Source organism: Natator depressus, chromosome 2 (genome assembly GCF_965152275.1).
Source record: "Natator depressus isolate rNatDep1 chromosome 2, rNatDep2.hap1, whole genome shotgun sequence".
NCBI classification, from domain to species: Eukaryota; Metazoa; Chordata; order Testudines; family Cheloniidae; genus Natator; species Natator depressus.
In genome coordinates, this window is record NC_134235.1 from 255,296,194 (window position 1) to 255,320,503 (window position 24,310).

A 24,310-nucleotide genomic window follows, 5' to 3' on the forward strand; every position below is an offset into this window, starting at 1 on the left:
GCATGCAAGCTATAGAAGGTGCTCTTCATAACCTAAAACCTAGGAGGGGAGATGTGACCAGGTGACACTTTCCCTGGGAAGGGAGCCAAAGACCAGGAGGAGGAGCAATGGGAATGTTGGAGGTCGGGTCACTAGAAGCTGGACAGTCTGTGGCTGGGAAAGAGGCAGGGAGTCCAAGATGGATTTGGCTAAATGTTACCAATTCCCATGCCAACCAGTCTGTTCCACCTTGTGTACCTGTTAATTAATAACCCCCTCGTTTTACAATGTTGGCTGAGAGTTAGAGCTGACTACAGAGTTGAAGCTCAGGGCCAGTTAGCTTCCCCAGGAGCCACGCCCAGGCGGACTCACTGCAAGGATGCCAAATGCCCAGAGGTCAGACACAGGAATGCCAAGACCACTTAGGCTTTTTTGCCCTGGCAACAGTGTGAGGGGAGGCATGTCTTACCAGGGTTTTGACTAACTTTTTAGAGAGCATTAGCCTGATGAACTGTGACAAACTGTTGATTATCTACTCCTTAGGGACTAAGATTACAGAAATCTTAAATTTAGATTTGTTGTTTGTATGTATACACACAGAGAGAGATTACAATCCGGAATTAACCATTTTATATGTTTAGGAACATTGTGATGTTTGTGTGTTGATTTGGTGACATTAACTCATGTTTATCCTTCCATGTATTACATATTGTCCCCATATGAGGTATGGCATCTTAAAGCGCATTTATGTTAGGGTACTTTTGTTTGGACACTTTAAATACAGATGTATTACCATACCCCAGTAAACATGTGTTATGTGCACCAATTACATTTTTATTGACACATTTTCATATGCTTAGTGATATTATACACTTTTACAGTTGATTCTGTATTTATGACTGGAATTTTAATTTTTAAACTAAACCCCTTGAATTCTATATTCTTGGGGTGCTTTTTCCTGATGGTGTGTCTTAGGGGTTTCTTTATGTGAGTCCCACAAATCCCCAATTTTGTTAATTGCTTGGGATATATTGTCCCCCAATGCATATGCACCATTTGTTACACTTGAGGTCCCTAAACACCTTTTGTTAGTTGGATTATATTCCCTCTTAACTACTAAAGAGTGTTTTCCTGAAGTTTCTTGCCACCCTTTTGCAAGAACATCTTGGATGTTAATCCCTGTACCCACACAGAAATACATGCCTTATTGGTACATGAAATGTCCACATTCCCCGAGTGTTTTTTATGGCCTCAAAGGGAATGACAGATTCTGTTACCACAGAGTTCCAGGTTTCCCCATCTTCCACAGTTTTCCTTCTTATCATCCCCTTTACCGGGTTAAGCAACTTGATATTCCTTTGAGTTGTGGAGAGTTTTTAAATACTGGAAAATAAGTTACCTGGATACAGTTTTTTTATTCTTTTACTTTGCTTTCTTTTAGCCTTTTCCCCCCTTTGATCCTAGTGAAATAAATGTTGCTAGAATAATCAGGGAAACAACTCTAACAGGACTTTTTTCCACAGGTTGGCTTCAAGTTGTTGCCCACAGTAAAACTTACTCTGGCTAGGACTTTGATTAAATCTGCACTGTTATCTATCCCAATACTGGAACAGCGGACCCTCGCTAGAGCGCACATCGCTATAGCACGCATTTGCATATAGCGTGGTTGTGGCGATGGATCCCAAGTTTAAATTGGGATCCATGGTAACCTGGCCCCTGCTATAGCATGGTCCCCGTGTTAATGTGGTACTGCGCATGGATCCTGAACCCCACATTCTAGTGAGGGTCTGGTGAATTTAGACTTTCCAAAAGCTTTTTTAAAAACTTTCCCGTCCTCAGAGAATTAAGCCTGGAGGCTGCTTTCAGATTATGAGATTTTCCTATACTGATAGTATATCAAAAGCAGGAAGTCTACTACACAACCTGTGAGGCCACTGGGTAATTAAGGTTTCCTTAGCACCTTGGAACACCCAAGAAGAATGAAGCCAATATAGAAGAACTAAAGAAATTTGCATTCATCTTTACAGGTAAGAAATTCTAGTAAAGATTAGTTTACTAGAATTCTTTCAAAGGACTAACAAGGATATAGAACCCTTATTGAAGATTTTTAGGCAAGGTGAGCTGTTATAGGATGAGAGAGAGAGAAAGTCCTTTAAGGATCAATAATTGGTCAAAAGGAGGAGACAAAAGGCAAAAATAACTGATTAGTTTTCAGAATGGAGAGAGTTAAACAGTGATATTTCCAGGGCGTCTGTACTGGAAAGAGGCAGTACTGTTAAATGATCTACATATAAAAAGGCAAACAATGAAGTGGCAAAAATTTGCCGATGATACAAAATTTTAAGATAGTCAAGTCCAAAACAGACTTTAAAGAGTTGCAAAGGGATCTTACAAAACTAGGTGACGAAGCAGATGAAATTCAATACTGACAAATGCAAAGTAATGAATGTTGAAAAAACATAATTACAACTATACATATAAAAGAATGGGGTCTAAATTAGCTGCTAGCATCCAAAAGAAAAAAGGTTCTGGAATCATTGTGTATAGATCCCTAAAAACATTCACTTAATGTGCAATAGCCATAACTAAAAAAAACACACCACAGGAAAAAATAATCAAGGGTCTGAACAACTTTATAAGAAAAGTTTAACAAGACTAGGACTTTCCAACCTGGAAAAGAGATAACTAAAAGGGGAATACAATGGAGGTCTATGAAATCCTGACTGTTGTTGAGAAAGAAAAAAGTTATTTACTTCCCTGATTTCCCTGAGCAAATACAGGATGTTTTGAAGGTGCCTCTAGGAGTGCTACTCATGGAGTGCTGAGGAAAAGGAGAGTGAACTACTTGTGCTGCAGTGGGGGCCATATACATGTCTATTGAAATTATTTGGAATGCATGTGTGACAGAGAGGTCTGCCCCTTTATAAGCCAGGTGGACTTGAGTCAGGCAGCCCTGTCCTTAAGGTGGAACCCTTTTAAGAACAGGTGTTTAGTTTAGTAGAGGGGGATTATCAGACCCAGCTGAGAAGGGGTCAGAACTCAGCTGGTGGGGAAGGGAGAGCTACAGCTACAGTGCAGGTTGGCTCCTGTGACAGGCCCTGTAGCAGAGTTTGAGAGAAGACTTGGTCTCCCAAGTGGATAGACTGTGGGATGATTAGGGAAGAACTATCAGAAGCAGAGAGGATCTGGCAAGGAAGCTCCAGGGAAAAGTAGCTGTTGGATTTATGCTGAACTGTTGAATTTTGGGATTTCCTGAAGATCGTTTGTGCAACCAGTAAATGGTTCCCTGAAGAAAGGGCCTGAACATACTCTAGGTCTGGTGTTAATGGGCTGGGGATTACCTTTTTCTGTAAGGCGGGAAAAGATTGGTCACGTAATCCGGCAGTTCTGCCCAGAGACAAGAGAGTATATAAGTTCCCCATAGCCTATAGGGTGCTGTCCATCATGGTGGCAGCAGTGTCCACATCAGTCAGCAGTAGTCGTGAGCAGTCTCCGAGAGGCAACACATCAACTCACCTCTACTTACCTGAGATTGAGGGATTCTGGTTCAGCAGCCGATTTGATCCATGTTCCTCCTGTGCACATCACCAGGCACAGCAGAAGGTCTGGTTGCTCCATCGCACTAGAGCTGAGGTAAGTGGTCAGACACGACCCTCCCTCCATGACTGACGTTTCATCTGTAAAGTATAGATTTCTTGACTGTTAGTCCATAACATCTGTAAGGGCTAGAGGGCCTGGGCTTCATGCCCTTGATTCCAAACCACCGAGTATTCTTTACTTACCTGTACCTAATAAACTGTCTTTTTGTTCACCTTTAATCTTGTTGTTCTGTTTCACTGAGACCATAGGTGACAGACCTTAATCAGGGATAATCTGAATTTCCATCATTAGCAGGGGTCCTTTAATACCCCCCCCCCTTAATTCCCTTTTTCCCCTAACAGTATGATGTCATGATTTGAAAAGGGGGCAACTCCTCATTACTCACAGTGCCATCCCACAATGCCCCACACTGACAGTTAAATCAGTGCAAGCACTCCTGGTGAGGACCCGCACCGCTGACACAAGGAGTGTAGTGTAGACATGCAAAAGCAGTTTAATTACTGTGGTAGCTGTAAGTCGATCTAACTTAGGTCAGCTTAATTTTGTAGTTTAGACTTGCTCTTGGTGTAAGGGACCATCTATCACAAAGATAGGCTCACCTGTATGGTGAGACAAATCAGAGTACCCAAGGGGACTGTCTGTGACTCCATGTTTAGGCTGTTGTAGTGCCTGAGGAGTTTACACTTAATTGATTGGTGAAATCTAAGTAGAGCTCACAACCAATTTGGGGTTTGTGCCCTTGTCCATAACAGTCTGACCTGAGGTTGGTACTTACATTCTTGAATCACTGCAGGACACCTTGACACTAACCACACTTTTAGACTTGGCTATAATAAAAATGACTGAAGTTTGAATATGAGCCATCGACATAATCCTCATTGACTAGTGGTTTTGCTTTGTTTGAAAAACAAATTATTTTTGATTTAACACAATTACAATAGTTAGAAATTGCATGAAGGCAATATCTTCTACACTCCACAGGCTACGTAGTTCCAGATATTTTCTCTTAATCTCTTTTAAAGAAAGATTGGGAAAAAAGGTGTGTTCATACACCGTTAAGTATATTCAGTTAAATTTACTAAAAAGTCAAGACATGCAAATGTTATAGTTCTGATAATGTAAGTCAGCATAGTGCCTAGAGCTACACCAATTTACACCAGCATAGAATCTGACCCAATGCATGCTATTTCTTTCTTCTGTAAAGTTTAGTTAAGACATTATGTTTTATAAACCTAATCTAAAGCCCAATGAAGTCAATGGACAGTGTCCTACTGACTCAGTGGGTGTTGGATTAGGCCCTTACGGTATATTATCTCAGTTCCCTCTAAGGTTAGAAGCAAGTGCTGTGGGTGCCGATAGGAAAATGGGAATTCTCCCCTTACAAATGGCATAAAGTCCCCACTTCTAGCCCTGCAGAGCCATGAAATATTAGACTTCAAAAGCATGACATTGATGTAGGGAACACCTGTCTCTGGCCCAGGACTGATTCTTGCCTGTCTTGGTCCTTGAACAGGTGTAATTTTGGGAGGAAATTCCATAGGTGTGAGAAGGAGAGCAAGAGTATAACTGGCTTCAGAAAAGAACTAGATAAGTTAAAGGGTAGTCCATCAATGGCTATTAGCCAAGATGGTCAGGGACGCAACCCTAAACCACTGACTGCCAGAAGCCTGGAATGGAAGACAGGGATGGATCACTCCAAAATTGCCCTGATCTGTCTACTATCTCTGAAGCTCCGATACTGGCCACTGTCAAAGACAGGCTACTGGGTAAGGAGCATGGTCTGACCCACTTTGCCAGCTTTTAGGTTTGTTTTTTAAAAGGGCACCTATTTGAAGCTCCTCATGGGCTTTGAGCATTAGAACAAGTGTCTGGAAGATGGATTAACAGGTAGAGTTCAGGTGAGACAGTCAAAGATGAGTGATAAATACATTTATCACATGGATATCATCTCTGTATATTACATAGGTAGCTAGGTAGTAGACATAATAATTTCAAATATATCAAAGTATTGTGACAAAGTTCCTCCTCTACTTTGGTGGGTCTTGCGCTTATTGGCAGATTTGCTCGCGTTGGAGCTTCACAGCAGCCCTCAGCTTGGCCGTTTTTCTGAACCCACAATCCAGTTCGACGACTCCTGTGTCTGACCAGGAGTTGGGAGGTTTGGGGGGGAACCCAGGCCCGCCCTCTACTCAGGGTTCCAGCCCAGGGCCCTGTGGAATGCAGCTGTCTAGAGTGCCTCCTGGAACAGCTGTGTGACAGTTACAATTCCCTGGGCTACTTCCCCATGGCCTCCTCCCAGTACCTTCTTTATTCTCACCATAGGACCTTCCTCCTGGTATCTGATAATGCTTGTACTCCTCAGTCCTCCAACAGTCTGTGTTCTCACTTTCAGTTCTTAGTGCCTCTTGCTCCCAGCTCCTCACATGCACACCACAAACTGAAGTGAGCTCCTTTTTAAACCCAGGTGCCCTGATTAGCCTGCCTTAATTGATTCTAACAGCTTCTTGATAGGCTGATTAGAGCACCTGCAGTCAGTCTGTCTTACTTGTCTCCTGAAGGTTCCCTGGGTAAGGTACCTATTTAACCTGGGGCTAATATGTCTGCCTTCTATTACTCTCCCATAGCCATCTGGCCTGACCCTGTCACAGTATGTAAGGCCTCAATCCCACAAAGACTTGCACACAAGCTTAATGTTATGCATTGAAAATAGTTCTCTTCAAATCACTAGGACTACTCACGGTGTGTAAAGTTAAGCATGTGTCAGGCTTTGCGGGATTAGGGCCTAATTCTATGTCTTTCAGAAATGACATGATGTTGAAAGTGTGCATTACTGACCTTACCTGATACTTTGTGCTGATGTTCTCCTAGTAATGATGGAGCATTCATAAATTCTAAGATCAGAAGGGACCATTGTGATCATCTAGTCTGACCTCCTGGAGGAGCTAGGGTAAATTCAGGTTCTAGGTCTTCAACAGGTCTTTCAGCAGCTCCCATCTTTCTTTCCCATGCTGCCATTTGAGATACCCAGAGCAAAGGCTATTGTAAGAAAAAGGATTAAGAGACTGGGAGCGTGCATACATTGGATGCAGGATACATTTGTTGAGTGCTGTGGTCTGACAGACAAGCACAAATACTGAGGCCAGTGCCTGATCGTATTACAATGATCATTTCTGGTCATATTCCCTTCACCATTACTTCCCAAAACATCGTTTGAGACCAACCACAAAATAAAGGAGCTGGATCTGTGTATTTTCCACAATCTGGAGATTTGGCATATCAGTTTCTTAACCTGTTGGATAGCCATTTTTTGTTATTTTATTATTTTTACAGCAACCAGAAGTTTTCTAGGTGCTCTATGGAACACAAAGACAGACCCAATCCTTGTCCCAAAAATTTAACCTAAGGCCTTAATCCTGCAAACACTTACAAACTCACTTAACTTTATTTATTTGAGTAGTTGCACTGAAGTCAATGGATCTATTCACAGACAGAATAAAGTTACTTATGTGACTAAGCATTTACAGAATCAGAGGCTAATTTTAGACAGGATGCAGCAAGTAAAATTAATAAGTTCTGCAGTTACTTGATCCACTGAGGCATGTTGAGTAAGAAATTATTAAATATATGCTAGATCTTTTTGCATATGTTTTGTTTTCTGGATTTACCTGGATTGTTTCCATGAGCCCATTCCCAGTGCTTAATTTGAAATTAAAGAGATGCCATGGCTCAAGCAATTTTTTTTATGTTCATATCTGACGCAGCAAGCCCAGAGATGCCGGGGCTATGAAGTGCCAAGTCTAGAGGTAGCAGGGCTCAGCCCTGGCACAAATTAAGCCCTGCCTGTTCCTCAAACTATCACAACATATTATTTAAACCCTGCTGCTGCAAAGCCTATACAATGTTCATATCCGGGATATTTTGTGAATCTCTCATCTCTGATTTAATGAGAAATTTGTCCTGTTGATACAGGATGTTACCTTACAGCTCATTTCCCCTCTCCTTCCCCATTTTATGTGATGGTTCTTTCAAACAGAAAGTTAGGTATTCCATATTGCTGATTTGGAAAGACATACTAGTCACCTGACGATGCATCTTGGACCAATGTAAAGGTCTAGTTAGTGGACTGGATCAGATCCATGGTCCATATAGTCCCATATCCTGTCTTCAACAGTGGCCAGTACCAAATGCTTCAGAGGTGATCCGTAGTAGGCAGATGTGGGATAACCTGTCTCCCATGAAGGATTCATTCTAACTCTTTTCATTCCTGAACAGCAAATGCAGACACTCTGTGCTCCCTGTTTGTTCTTCCACTTCCCATTTAACGATTTAAGAGTAGACGCACACCACCTATATCAACTTACTTCTCAGCACACCCCCTTATTTTTAACCCTCTACCGTATCTCATTTATGCTAGGACTCTCAGATGAACATCTGTTTGGAATATTTTAGCAGCTGTGAGCACTGTATGTGCTACATTTTAAAAATACATACTTGTGAGCAATGACCCAGCCATCGTTTCTGTTGGTATTGATCATCCAATTCCAAGTTACTTAGTTTGTGAACACAATGCCATATGGAAGAGAACAGAGGAAACAGAAAAATATAGAAATCTCTGCTTTCCAGCCCAGACCCAACTCCTCTCTTCCCGTCTGACAGTGGCAAAGTCCTCTGATCTAGGGGTAAAGGACTAAATCCAGTTCCTCTACTGGTTGGCCCTTTTGGAGGGGTTTGACTCCCAGCCAAAAATCATGTTGTTTATCTTCCACAATAAATTACATTGTTTGTTACAATGTAAGGGCACAGAACAAACAGGTTTCCCTGGCAGTTTAAGTGAACATAAGTTACGTTTACCAGCTTGGTTAACTGCAGTATAATATCAAGCATGCTATGTCAGTTAACTTTATCAGCATCAACAAGCTTTAATATTGGTTTTTATGAGGCTTTGTGGGGAGTTAGTCTGAAAAAAATCTTGAGTCACCAGACATCTAGGGATCTCTATGGCTTGTTTGAAGAAAAGAAGAATGTGCCTCATTCTTTCCCCACAAAAACCTCAAGATTTTTCCTAGGTGCCTTGAAGCATCTCTCAGCAGAGGTAACACCTCTGGGAGGAATGGCCCAGTCCATACTATGGCCTGGAAAGTGATGTCGTAACAACCAGAGTGAAAAACAGATGCCTAAAATGGCTCTTGTCCAGTTTTCACGATGCAAAGCAGCAGCCATTGCTAGGACTCTTTGAAGCTCTGCTTCTTTGTCCACCATGGATGGGGATTTTTCTTTCCTCTGTTAGCCCAAATCATGCTATACACACTAGGCCTGGCTCCTACCCCAACTGGTAATCTTGCCTTCTGTGCCAACCACTGGGCGTCACTGCCCACAGCCAGGTTCATGACAGATGGTGCCTTCTGTTATGGTACTGGTACTTTTGCTTCTTACACACTTCTGACCATGATTGCTTCCTGATCTGGCTTTTTGGAAGGCCTAAAGCATGTACACTTTGTACAATTTGCTACTTTGTACCAGCCTGGAACACTATAATTAAAAGGAGGTTGCAGTGACCTTGGTTCCCAGGCATCCGAGTGTCCCCCGCAGCACTGTTAGATAGCTCTCTACTGAATGAATGCATTTAGACATTATCTGTCTCCTCCACAGCCAAAAAGATCTCTCACTTGGTTTCAGAAAGCTGTCTGTTTCTAATGTTAACTTTCCTCCACCTGGACTCAATCTGTTCCCACTAGTCTCCAGAAAGACTCAAACTGGCGGCGTTAATAGTACAAAAACAGTGTTCTGTAGAGCTGTGTAGAAGAAGATTATAAGATTTTACACTCATTTAGCACCTTCCTTCCTAAAAGATCTTAGCGCTTAGATCTCCTGGAGAGAAACAACTTCACCTGCCACTTAAATGCAGTCTCATTTGTAATACAACAGTGCACAAAAAACACTTTAGGACTGGAAGTGAAAAAAAACAAACATGTCCAGTTAAAATTGCAGAGGGAATTCCAATAAGCAGAATGTTGTTACTCACATTGGAATGTGGCAAGGACGCCAGAGCAAGCATCCCTATCTGTCTGAGGCTATTTGACAAACATAAGCATTCATTAACTTGCGCATCCCATCTGAAAGATGGCACCTCTGGCTGCTCCCCCTGACACTATGCTTCAGTAGAGACTCATTGAGAAGAGCATCCCCCTGTTGAATCACCAACCCCCCCTTTGAGTTTCCTTGGAGGTCTGCTTTACAAGCACCATCCTTGTTTGTTAGCTTGTACAAGCTAACAAAGTCCCTGCCTATGCTGGAATGTCTCTAAATAATAGAAGTGATTTGATGCAGTGAAAAGACAAAATCCTCTTGCAGCCTTTTATCTATGTTTCACTCAAGAATCAATGTGTGGTGCTTTTATCTGAAGCATTGCAGGAAGTAAACATGCACAGGCTGTCAGACACATGGGTCTTTTCAACAGCAGTTCAGCAGACTAAAAGCTCAATCCTGCAAAGTACTCTCAACTCCCAGTGCAGAAGCCCCTTAAAGGAAAAAGCTTTAGTTTAACAATTGCAGTGGCCGCTCTGACTGATCAACTGAATTGCAGTCCAGTTTACAGCTACTGTTACCCTTATGGAATAGGTGTGTCATTTTTACAGCTTCCAGATAAGGTGTCTGAAATTAGACCATGCTCCAGCTGTCAGGGAGAGAAAAGAGAGGGGGTTACGTGGCTCATTCCTGGACTTAAGCTTGAAAATTTGAATCCTAAGTGCTCAAAAACAGAAATGAAATAAAAAAGAACCCAGCATTTATTATTGTTAAAGTGTCATGATTTTTAAGCCAATCTCACAATTTTCTGGGATCTGTCTCGTGAGTTTTAAACACTTGGGGCTGTCAATACTGACAGTGAACATTGGGAGAGGGTATGCAGAGTTCAGGTGACTCATCTCTTTTATGAGAATCAGTTTGCCACCTTCTTTGCGGGGGGGAGGGGGGGGGAAGGAGCAGCTTTACAGCAGGTTTTACCATCTGCATAAAGTGACACATCTTAATAAGACGATGTGAAAGGAACTAGTTCCTGGGAGCTGGGCATTTACACCCTACACACGTTACCCACAAATACTCTAGCAAATGAGTTTCCTGACGCAAATGCTCATGGAATCAACAAACAGAGACTATGCACAGAGAGTGAAATTTTCATGGCTCAAGACTCCCCACATCACTTATGTAAGGGCTCCTTGGAAGATCTGCCTGCTGAGTGGCCACACAGGGGAACATGCACACCCTCTGCATGCTACAGAAGTGTTCTCCATGCCCACCCCCAACAGAAGGCCACTTTGTGGGTACTAGGCTGGGATGGGCCAAGGAAATGACCACAAATCTACACTTACATGGCTCGTGCAGCTCCAGCATCACATGCAAACATGCAGTTCCTGTGAGCTGGAACAGCAGTGGAGGACTCCTCAGTCTTCCTGCACAGAGCCCAGGTATTTGGGACCTAAGTTCCCTCTAAGCTGCGCATCCAGAAATAAGAGTCAAGGTCACAGAGTCAAGGTACAGACCCAATACCTCTGACCTGTATGTCTAATCAAAACCAGCCAACCCAGTTCAGTGTTTGGATATCAAATACCAACAATTAGCTGTTCATGAGCAATATACAGACTGAGGCTGATTGGGAGAAGATTTTCTGAAAATCATTTCAAACAAACCAAAATGGAAAAAAAAAATCTCAAAGCCCCACAAATAGAAAATGAGGATACATCCATTGAATTCAGCATTTGCTTTGCTCTGCTCAAACTTTTCTATGTGCTGCCCTAATTACCATGTGTCTCACACTAAGTTTTCATATTAGTTCTGGAGTTCTCCTGTTTGATTGTGCTTGTTCAGGACTCTTCCTTTGAGTGGTTTGTTCCCTAAGGATGCTGCAAAGATGCACAATCATTTGTTTGATCCTTTATTTTGCTGTAACTGGGACAGAGAAATGGTGTGCAGAGAGAAGTTTAGTGAGTCTGTGGCACAGTTCCAGTTCAACAAATGCAAGGAAGCAGAAAATCTTCTCTAATAGTAAGTGTCATCATGCAGCTGTTGGGGGACAAATCTCCCATGGAGGGAGCCTTTGAGGAAGCAGAAAGATTGATTTAGTACTCTGGCAAAGGAGAGAGTGGGAAGAAACTGGTAGGATAAACCAGAAAGAGGATACAAAGTGAGGTATAGGCAGATGTTTTAGTGGGTGAGCAGTTGTTTTTAGTACATACATTGGGTGTCAATTATGGGACATATTCTCTCATTTACATTGCAGTAGGAATTTGACCCAATGGTGTGCCACCACCAGGGAATCTGGTCCCTTGTCAACTCCAGGAGGCTGAGTCCTATTTGGAAAACATCCGAATCTGAACAAATAATGGGCCTGATCCAAGGATTATTGAAGTTGATGGAAAGACTCCAGTTGACCTCAGTGAGTGTTGATCAAAACTTTGGCCAGGATGTTTAGATCAGACTTAGCCATGACAACATCTGATTCTGAAAACACACTTTAAACCTGCTTCTCTTGTACTGAATGCAGATGCTGGCTACTGACATTCAAGCTCAGTTTAAAAGAATGTGGGGAAAATAGCCAAGGAACTGAATATTCCTGGCTTCCTCCTGCAAATAAATCACTGGCTAGATAATTTAAATTTGGATTTTTTTTGCATGTAGGGAAGTGATTTATCTTAGCCTTGGTACAGCAAACATGTCTCCCACCCCTAAAATAAATGCACATAACTTAGAAGTTGGTGAAGTCTCTGCAACAGAAAGATATCGGAACATGTTTAGAATGTGATTAAGGCTTTGGGACTTTGTTCACTTGATCAAACAAATGAAACACCATAGAGGCAAAGCCATTGCATTCAACTTCAGGATATATACAGTCTGATATTGTATTTATTTTTATTGCTGTTCCACCATTATATCATTCAGACACATCTAGTGACATTAGGTTTTACAGATCTGGCTATATAGTATGATTCCAGTTGACACTAATAACTGCATGGCTGAATTTCCACATGGTTTGTTCTTTAATACACCGTTAGCACTTCATTTATTACTGGTAATAGTAAAAAGTCTGTTTATTCATTATTCTTCTCACAAGGACTAGTGGGTACCTCCAGATAAATGTTTTCCAGCATAACCAAGACTGCCTGTAGGGGACTATAACACAGCTAATATCTCAATTGATCTATAATCACCTTTACAGAATAGCAGCATTTATCTTTGACTGACAGAGGCACACTACTCAATCAGGATACCTTTTTGAAGTGTATGCAAAAGGCACAGGTTACCTTCAGCTCTGTGTTTATACTTGGAGTCACTAGCTCTTATTGATGCTACAGAAATTATAGCCAAATAAAGGATCCAGGCCATGGGATTTTTTTTCACTTATTACTAGCTGAATTATGATAAACCCATGGGTTAACAACACATGGTTAGGGCCAATATTTTTCCTCAGTTACACCAGTGTGTACCTGGATTTACACCAAGGAAACTGAAAGTCCCTTCTTGCAATATCAAAGGTCCAGTCCTGCTCCATATGTGGCAAATCCTGATCCCACTGAAGTCAAAGGGAGTTTTATCATTAACTTCAGTGGGAGCAGAATCAGATCTATGTGCATACTGCAAAAAAATAAGTTACAATTAGAAACCTCATTACTTAGAAAATTGCCTCCATACTGTAATTTGATTAGAGTGAAAGATGCTATAGCTACTGCCATAGAAAACGCAATTCTATGTAAAAAGTACATTTGCAATACATTTTAAAAGCCTAAGCAATTATTGCTCATTTATAACAAATGCAATCTGCTGAAGGAGACTGGCAGCATTGATTACAATTTCTTTGGCATTATTAGCATTGCGCTATGTTGGAACAAACCCACAGAAGCCCAGACTACATTTCAGATGCTGACTCTTAAGTTGGTTGCATATATTTTGGGATCCAGAATTTACAGTGTCAAGTAAATACCAGTCATCTTATCTTCTCATTTAGATTTTATTTTCAGCTTCTGCTTAATCAGACAAATTGTTCCTATGCAGGGACATAAACAGGTTCTCACTAGAGCATGTTGACAATTTTATGTTTTTCTGCCCCCCAAAAGGATCTTTTAGTATCAAATTAAGTGCAGTCAAGGCTTCTGAACTCCCTGAATGAGTATTTTGCTATTGCTGCAAAATACAGAAACTGTCATTCCCAAACAGATCAATACAGTATCCTGCCTCTGACAATGGCCATTGTTGAATGCTTCAGAAGACCCTATAGCAGGGGCTCTCAAACTGGGGGTCAGGACCCCTCAGGGGGTCACCAGGTTATTACATGGGGGGGGGTCACAAGCTGTCAGCCTCTACCCCAAACCCTGCTTTGCCTCCAGCATTTATAATGGTGTTAAATATATTTAAAAGTTGTTTTAATTTATAAGGGGGGGCATCACACTCAGAGGCTTGCTATGTGAAAGGGGTCACCAGTACAAAAGTTTGAGAACCACTGCCCTATAGCCTCCCTGCACACACACTTTCTACACCTAATTGTGTTCACCCCCTATAGAAAAACAAAGACTCACCAGTGCAGCACCTCCTGCTGGTTGTCTTGGGAATTAGCTCTTCCAACCCAAAGCACCCTCTGCAGGCCAGTGTCTCACTTGTCACTGCCCCCCCCATGTCCCTCCCAGACCCCAATCCCCCTTTACCTTGAGGTGTTAACCCCTGGCAGTGCCCCCACACTCTGGATCTCCCCTCCCCAGGGGAACCCCCAACCCTCTAAACCCACCTTGCCTCAGTGGCTACTAACAGTCATCATCTAACCCCCACTCCCTGGGGCAGACTGCAGTCTGTAATGGCCATGCATCATTGGCAAGGAGGTAGGACCAGCTGCCTCTGCCTATTCCCAGGCTACACCTTTGTAGCCCCAGTACCTTTTCTGACCTTTAGCAAGGCCTGCAGCCTAGGACATTTTCCAGGCTGGAGCTCCCCAGCCCTTGCCCAGCATTACTTCACTTTTGTGCCTTACTTCCCAACAGCTAGCCCTTCCCACTCCAAAGCTAAAGTGAAGCTCCTACAGCTTCTGGCCCACAGCCCTCTGATAAGGACCAGCAGGGCCCTGATTAAGCCAGCCACACCTGTGGTCAGGTACATAGTCAGCTTCCCCCAGCTGTTCTTAATCCCTTTTCCCAACCACAGCCCTCTCCAGGGCTGCTTTTACTATTGGCTCTCCCAGGCTGTTTTAACCCCTTCAGGGCCGGAGCGGGGTGACCAGCCCGCTACACCCCCAAACAATGGAAAACACACACACCCCATAGAATCATAGAAGATTAGGGTTGGAAGAGACATCAGGAGGTCATCTAGTCCAACCCCCTGCTCAAAGCAGGACCAACACCAACCATCCGATGAAGTGAGCTGTAGCTCACGAAAGCTTATGCTCAAATAAATGTGTTAGTCTCTAAGGTGCCACAAGTACTCCTTTTCTTTTTGCAGATACAGACTAACACGGCTACTACTCTGAAACCATCTGATTGTTCACTCCCAAACAATGGAGGAGAATAGGCGCATGCACATACACACACACACTCTCTCTCTCTCTCTCTCCACATCTATTTGTTCACTCCAAAACAACGGAGGAGAACACACACACACTGCACAGAATCATAGAAATGAAGGACTGGAAGGGACCCCGATAGGTCATCTAGTCTAGTCCCCTGCATGAACACACACACGCGCACTCTGCTTATAATTGTTCACTCCCAAACAATGGGATCATACAACAAACAACAATAGGAGCATACAACAAACTGATCATAATTTTACACTAGTCTTATTTATTCATATTATTATTAATAACAATGATCACTACTACTGTCAAATGGTTGCACACTTCACTGCTTCTGTTGGACAAGTTCACTGCACATGCCATGGGCTTCTAGTATTCCTCCATTCCCCCCAGAAGCTCTCTGTATGCGACCCTCCCCTCCCTCTCTAGTTCAGAGTCTCCCTGCAACTCTTTTCCCCTGATCCATCATGCCAGGGGCTCTTGCATGTATGTGTCTCCCCCCCATGCATCATTATTATTATTTTTTTCCTGTCTGGGAGATGTCACTCTGGTGCCAACATCTGAAACTCTCTTGGTAGGATGGGGAGAACTTGAGATGGGGCAGGGTATTGTTATGCTGGAAGATATTGCTGGCGGATATCAACTTGTTCTTTGATCTGTGGATAATTACATCCAATTATTATTTATTTATTGCAGTAGTGCCAGTCAAACTCTATGCATCTACGAATGTATAAGGCCAGAAGAGTCTAATAGGTCATCTAGTTTGACCTCCTATCACAGGCTAACAACTTTTGCCCAGTTACCCCTATATTGAGCCCAATAACTTGTGTTTGGCTAAAGCATATCTCCCAGAAAGGAATCCAGGCTTGACTTCAAGATATCAAGAGATGGAGAAACCATCACTTCCCTTAGGAGTTTGTTTCAATGGTTAATCATCCTCACTGTTAAAAAATGGTGTTTTATTTCTGATTTGAATTTGTCTGGCTTCATCTCCCAGCCATCAGTTCTTGTTCTGCCTTTCTCTGCTATGTTAAATTGCTCTTTAGTACCCAGTACTTTCCCCCTGAAGGTATACCATCAAGTCACCTCTCAGTCTTCTTTCTGATGACCTGTAGGTTGAGCTCTTTAAGCATCTCACAGTAAGTCTTCTTCTCCAGCCTTTGAATCGTTTTTGTGGCTGTTTTCTTTACCATCTCTAATTTCTCAACATCCTTTTTAAAATGTGGACTCCAGAATGGTACGCAGTAATCCAGTATCAGTCTCACCCATGCCATCTACAGAGGTACAACCACATCCCCGTTTCTACTCCCTGATCCCCTGCTTATACATCCAAGGATCGCATTAGCCCTTTTTGCCACAGTATAACACTGGGTGCTCATGTTCAGTTGCTTGTCCACTATGAACCCTAAATCCTTTTAATAGTTTCTGCTTTACGGGATACAGTCACCCATTCTGTAGATATGACCTGCATTCCTTGTTCCTAGATGTATAGGTTTGCACTGGGTTTATTAAAATGCATTTTGTTTGAATGGGCCCAGCTTATCAAGTGATTCAGATCGCTCTGTATGACTGACCTGTATTCATCATTACTTACCATTCCGCCAGTCTTTGACCTAGTACCAATACCTGTGGAACGCCAATAAAAACACCCTCATTCGATTATGATTCCCCACTGAGGACTACTTTCTGAGCTGTCCGTTAGCCCATTTTTAATCCATTTATCTTTACTGATATTGTATAGGGCTAACTTTTGTATCAGAATGTCATGCAGTACTAAGTCAAATGACTTACAAAACTCTAAGTATATCACATCTGTGCTGTTCTTTTTCAATCAAACTTGTAATCTCACCAAAGAATGAAATCAGGTTTGTGTGACAAAATCTATTTTTCATAAAACCATGTTGACTGGCATTAATTATATTCCTATCCTTTAACTCTTTATCACTTGGATCCTGTATCAGTTCTTCCATTATTGTGTCTGTGATTGATGTCAACCTAGCCAACCAATAGTTATCCAGGTCATCTTGCTTGCTCTTTTTGAATATAAGCACAACATTAGAACTCTTCCAGTCTTTTGGAATTTCTCCTGTATTCGAAGGTTTATTAAAAATTAACATCAGCGGGCTGGAGATCTCTTCAGCCACCTCTTTTTGGACTTGTAGCAGGGTTGGCTGCCATCAGAGCGCCCCCTCATGACCAGACATCGCTATGGAGCCATGTCTCTGTTTTCCCCTGCTTCAGGGCTCCTTAAGCAAACTGAGACTCAAAAAGGAATTCAAACAATCCCCAGAAGGGTCTCATTTATTTATTCCTCAGGTGCCCAATGGCCCTCTAGTTCAGTGTCTCTCCCAGTAGTCCAACACAAAGTCTTTCAAAACAAAACACAAACTCATGCAGTCTTCACCCCAGTTTCAACTGGGCATAGCCCCATCTTCCCTGAGGGCCTGTCAGTCTCTCCCCTACTTCTTGGGCAAGATCTCTCCTTGTAGGCCCATCTCACATCCCAGCCTGAAATGAGTACCCCTGCCGTTGACCACCATAAATATTACACTCTTCCTTTATGTCCAGTGACTCCATGGCCAGAACATGTTATTTTTATACACCCAGGAAACAGGGGTGGAAGATGTAAAATGGATATACCTCCCACACATTTTAAATTTTACAAACTACATATTGCTTGCAACCTGCCTGGCCCCATGTAAGAAATGATTCAGTTAAATTATAAGGCACACATTTGATTATGCCAGGATCTGGTGGGAGGCATATTTCATAGACACAGAAACTGTAGAGGCAAGAGGGACCCAGTGGGAACCATACTGGGTGGCACTGGAGCTGGGAATCTCCCTATGGAATCCTGCAGACATTATTAATATATCTGTATATACTGTACTTGATTCACTGAATAATAATAATGTTTCTCAATCAATTGCTTGCAGCATATATGGCACTAAATTTGTTTTGCATTTAACTCAGGGAATAGGAGAAATAAAGAGGGGGGAATGGACAAGACTGTTAAACAGCACACTGATTAATAATTGATAATAATGGAGAAGAAAATTTGCAAGGCTAAAGGTCCTGGACACTGGTCACCACGTGAAATTAATAATTCAACTGTGCCAATTATAACTGCTATTCCTAGATGGACAGGGATTCCTAAAGAGTTGGTGTATGTTAAAAGCATGCATACAATAGAGAGTGGGACATATAAACAGCAGTATCCCAGAGTGAAGATGGCAACACAAGGAGGAAATAAAATAAACACAGTCTGCTGTAAACAAATGGTTTACAGATGGTTCTGTGAATTCTTGGCAAGATGAACTTGACCACAAGCAAGAGAGATTGGGTCCGACTAGTCAAAGAGAGTGAAAAGGTGGTACGGCTCAGAAACAAAGTATGTGTTCTGGGATACCACAACTTTTCAGTGGGGAAAAACACCATGATAGGGAAGTCTGGATGGATTTTGTCTGAACCTCATGTCCCTGACTTGGATAGGAACCAAAGTAGTCTTCTGTCTTTACATGAACCCGGACCCCATTGTGCTAGGTGCTGTACAAACAGAGAACCAAAAGATGGTCCCTTGCTCAAAAATCTTACACTCTAAATATAAGAAAAGAGACAACAGCTGGACATCAAGAGACAGATTGGGGAATTCAAGAAAACAATGAGACAAACTGTCTAATCCTGTTCTGAGAATAAATTAATGCTCACTTGTGTTGTCGCTCTGTGGCACATCACTCCCACAGGTTTAAAGTTATTAATCTTCATAATATCCTGTGGCACTGAGTTTCACAGGTTAATTATATATTGTATAAAATAATCTCTTTTGGTCTGTTCATCCACAGGACAGTAAAAGCAAGGGCAACAACAATGCGAGCTTCCCCCATAAAAGTGCTTCAACCCTGACGTAGCCTTCTGAAATCAGATAGCATTATTGTTTCTATTCTCTCTCTCTTCTGTGATTCCCAATTAGTGGCCATGGTGGTAATGGTTTTTGTGACATGGACAATTGTCCACTAAGATCTGGGGAAAGACCAGCAAACTCATGTTACACAGTCCACTGAATAGTTGTCAGTAATAACTTACAGACACTTGAGCTGGATTTGAATCAGCTGCCTAGGGTTGACAGATTTTATTTTCTCTTACCAACCCCAAATTTGGTGTCACTGAAGGTGACATTCAAGTGCCTTTCTGCATCTTGGTTGCTCAGGTGGAATGTGGAGACAGCTGTTTTTTGAGGGTTTGGTTGGAATCACAATAACCAACGCATTCCTCCAGTTTTTTTCAGATCTTCTGTGATGATGCATTCCTCTTGGGTGAAACTGCTCGCTGGGATGGCAAGCATAAAATCATCTGCATATCCAAGTTTCCATTCCCAGCTCGCTGATATAAATATTAAATAGTGATGGTGCCAAGACAGATCCCTGTGGGAGCCCATTATTCAATAGACAAGACCTGCAGGTCTGTTAAATGTACACAAAACTTGTGGTTGGTGAGCATAACTGTCAGTAGGAGCAATGTTGTTCTGCACCACACTATTTTCAACACCTTCAGAAACAGGCTGTTCTACCAAACTGAGTCATATGCCAAGGACAGGTCCACATACGCTGCAACTGTTTTGAGCCCACCTTGATAGCTGGTTTTGGTATGGGTCATCAGTGCAATCATCTAATCACAGGTGCAATTATCTAATCACAGGTGTTCTGGTCTAAAACTGGATTGCTCTTTAGGGATGTGGGCATGAGGATTTCCAAAAATATCTTGGAAAGGTTGGCTTGTAGCCAACATATAACAAAGACCACCACTAACATAAAGGTTAGGAACAATATTATCCACAAATTAGCTCGTACCAGTTGAGGACCAGATACTCACACCTTGTGGACAACCACATTGGCCCTCGTCTTCTCAGTAGATGAATATTGCATGCCAGTATGAGCAGGTAGCATACATATTAAACTTGTCCACATCCAATTGGACACTACTATGACAATTGTATATGACGTGGTCTATACTGACAATTTGACTTCCCATCCTCATACATATCTTGCAACCATCCCTCAGAAGAGAAGCAGCAATAATATGAGAATATGACTGTGAGATAATGAACCAGGACGTGCCCATCTACAAAGATATCTGACCACCTCTGTGATGCCACCTTAAGTCCAGTCTAGTTAGCAGCCAAAGCTCTTAAAACCTTAGGACAACTATCAAAAGACAAGAGATGGAGACTGCAGGAAAACAGCAGGGTCAAGAATCAAGACCTGATCATAGATCCTATAGACCAACCACTTGGCTTCACCAAGCCATGTAAAATATGGATCATAGAGAACCACATCAGAACCTCATACAGATGCTGCAATTACCTACTGTTGTTGGTAGTCCATCGCTGCTGCTGCTGCTGATATTGTCGCAGTTCTCATATATGGCTGCGCAAATGACTCCGCAGTCCGAACCCTGATGCACAGAGTAAGCCGCACTGGGGCATGGGAAGTCTGTATCTATGATGTTTGATGATGCAGATCTGTGGTGCCTTTCACGTGCAGCCTGGAGATGATTTTGTTGATCCCGCTCAAACTTGTCACATGCTGATCTTGTCAGAGACCGCCAGTGAGTCCTGTTCTGAGCCATTTGCTCAAGTTCTTTCAGATTGATGCCAGGCCACTGGAGACTGCTCTTCAGATTATCTTTGAAGTGCTGATAGGGACAACACTTCTTTCGTTTGCCCTGACTCAGCCTCCCATACAAGATCTATTTTAGGAGATGGTGGTCTTCCATTCTGATGACATGTCAGGTCCATGTAAGTTGTGCTCTCCATAACATTTTGTTGAGTTTCCTCTCTCAAGGACCTTAATATTGGTCACTCTGTCCTGCCAACGAATGCTCGTTACTGAGCGGAGGGGAGTGCATGTGAAATTGCTCAAGCTGTTTAGTGTGACATCTATAAAAAGTCCACATCTCAGATCCATACAGGAAAGAACTTAGAAGCACAGCACTGTAGATCTTCAATTTGGGGGAGAGACAGATGTTGTGTCAGTTAAGAACTTTTGTTCGGAGTCGGCCAAGGGCCTGGCTGGCTTTACTAATTCTGGAGGAAATTTCCTTATCAAGGGAACCGTCACTCGAGATGTTACTGCCCAAAAACTTGAACTGATCTACATTTTAAACTGTGTGCCTTGGATGAAGAGGGCTGGCACTTGGTCATTGGAATGAGGTGCTGATTGGAACAAGACCTCTGTCTTCCCAAGACTGATGGTGAGGCCAAAGAGCTGGGATGCTTTAGAAAATCTATCAACGATGACCTGAAGGTCGTCATGTCTATGGGCCATCAAGGTGCAGTCATCCGCAAAAAGTGCCTCGACGAGAAATCTCTCCAGTGTCTTAGTCTTAGCATTGAGTCTTTGAAGCTCAAAGAGGGAGCCATTGAGTCGGTAGTGGATGTATATCCCCTGATCCAAGTCCCTTGTTGCGTGTCTGAGGACACAGGCAAAGAACAAGTTGAACAGCACTGGACCAAGTATGCAGCCTTGCTTCTCTCCATTCAAGATTTTGAATGCATCAGAAAAGTCACCGTGGAACAGATGGATGATTTGTATGAATCTTCTTGGGCAGCCCAGTTTATGTAGAATAGCCCATAGACCCTCTCTGTTGACCGTATCAAAAGCTTTGGTCAAATCGATGAAAACTGCATACAGGTCCATGTTCTGCTCTAAACATTTTTCCTGGACCTCCCTTATGACAAAGATCACGTCCATAGTACTATGACCTGGTCTGAAACCACACTGCACTTCTGGCAGAATCTCCTCAGATATGTTTGCGATGAGTCTGTTCAGTAGAATGTGAGCTAGAATTTTGCCTGCTGTACAGAGGAGAACAATGCCTCTGTAGTTTCCACAGTTAGCTTTTCTGCATTTGTTTTTGAACAGTGATACAATAATAGCATCTTTGAAGTCCTGTGGCATTTCTTCTTCCTCCTAAATGCTACTCAAGATGTCATGAAACACCTCAATAGCCTTTGGGCCTGATCCTTTATACAATTCTGCTGGAATATCATCCTTTCCAGATGCTTTGCCAGAGTTCAGTTTTTTGATGGCTTTTATAACTTCTTCAGCTGATGGAGGGAGATCAAGATCCTCTTTGATGGGTTTCTCAGGTAAATGATCAAGGACACGCTGATCGACCGTGGATATCTATTGAGCAGACTATTGAAGTGTTCAGCCCATCTCCGTACGATTCCCTCCTTGTCTTTGATGAGGGTTGTGTCATCTGCCGACTTCAAGAGGGCTGTGCCAGAGTTAGATGGTCCGTAGACTGCTTTGAGAGAGTCAAAGAACATCTTTGCATTGTTTTTTTCTGTGTAATGCTGGACTTCTGCAGCTTTTCTCTCCCACCACTCAAACTGCATTCTCCTTAGTTCAGACTAGGCTTTGCACTGTAGGACTTAAACCTATTTTTCTGTGAGATGGAAGTGAGTTTATACTGCTGTTCACCAAATGCTTTCTTCTTGTCACTTAGGAGTTTGGAGATGTCCTTGTTGTTCTCATCAAACCATCCTGGTGTATCCTTTTCTTTGGCCCCAGAACTGATTTAGCTGTATCAATAATCACGTTTCAACTGTTTCCATTTTTCTGTTGGGTTGCCGGTGATTGGCAGGCATGAAAAAAGCTTGTCATCAAGTGACTGCTGAAAGTGTGCCTGATAGTTGGAGTGCTTGAGCTTTGCTATGCTGAAGGCTGTTCTATTAAGTTTGGGACACATGTGCTGTGAAGGGTCTATATGCAAGTTCAGCATTGCTCTTACCAATTTGTGGTCTGTCCAGCATTCCATGCCAAATATAGCTCTGGTAATTCTGACATCGCGGATGTCTCATTGGCGGGTGATAACATAGTCAATCAGGTGCCATTGGTTGGAGTGTGGGTGCATCCATGTCATTTTATATTTATAATTTTGCCTAAAGACAGTGTTAGTGATGAGTAGACTGTGTTCTACACATTTACTCAAGAGGAGGAGTCCATTGCTGTTTATCTCTCCCACTCCATTTCATCCTATCACGCCTCTCCAGTCACTACTTCTCTACCAACCCTAATGTTAAAGTCTCCCAGCAGGATGAGCTTGTCATATGCAGGAGTTGATCTGATGACGAAGTCCAGGTCAGAGTAGAACTGCTCCTTGCTTTCCTCTGTGCTGGACAGTGTAGGTGCACAGGCACTGATGATAGTGACATGCCGTAGAGGATTCAGGGGAAATCGAAGTTTCATGAGCCATTCATTCAGGCCAACAGAGAGGTCAGGAAGTTGTTTCAGAGGTGAAGGTCTTATTGAAAATCTGACTCCATGGATCCTGTCTTCATCCTCTGCTTTTTCTTTCCAAAAGAAATTTTAATTGCTTCCTAGCTCACTGATGGAACCTTCTCTGTCCAATCTAGTCTCTTGCAGTGCTGCAATATCAATATTATAGTGGACAAGTTCTCTGGAGACAAGAGCTGTTCTTCTCTCAGGCCTTTGTGCATTGTCTCCATCCACAAGGGTGTGGACATTCCATGCTCCCAGAGTGAGTCTTTTCTTCTTTATTGTTTTTCAACCGCTGTAGGATGATCTGCCAGCCATGGTAGTCTGGCCAGATGTTATGGGGCAGGCAATGTTTTGGGCACCTTTTCTAGGCCCGTCCCTTAAAAAGGGTGAGCAGTGCTATCCTAAAAAGGGCTGCTCAGTAATCTAGGATGCTGATGAACTTCTCTGCTGCCCCGGGGACAGAGCTGAATGGCATAAGGCCACCTACGTGCAGGATTGTGGCTACAACTGCCAGTTTATCTCCATCTGTTGCTTTTCCAGGCCCCCATCGCCACAGGACTTGAATTAATGATAAAATGATAATGATGATGAGATTTGATAAGATGTTAATGGAATGAGAGTTGGGAGAAAATCTGTGCAGGAAACTTTTGAGCGAGAAAACCGTTGCACACTCTCTTGGCTGTGGAAGTCAGATTCCAGCAGCATGAAGAATTGTTATGGCTGGGGACTTCCTTAGCTGCAGTGGGTGACCAGGACATCTTCTATGCCTTGTCATGCTCTACACGCGCCACAGCACGTTGCTGAACCACCTACATGGCCATTGAATCACAAATTGATTTCCCCCACCCTGTCCACCAGAACAGTCTTCACATGCTAGAAAAAGGCAGTTTCCCTATCT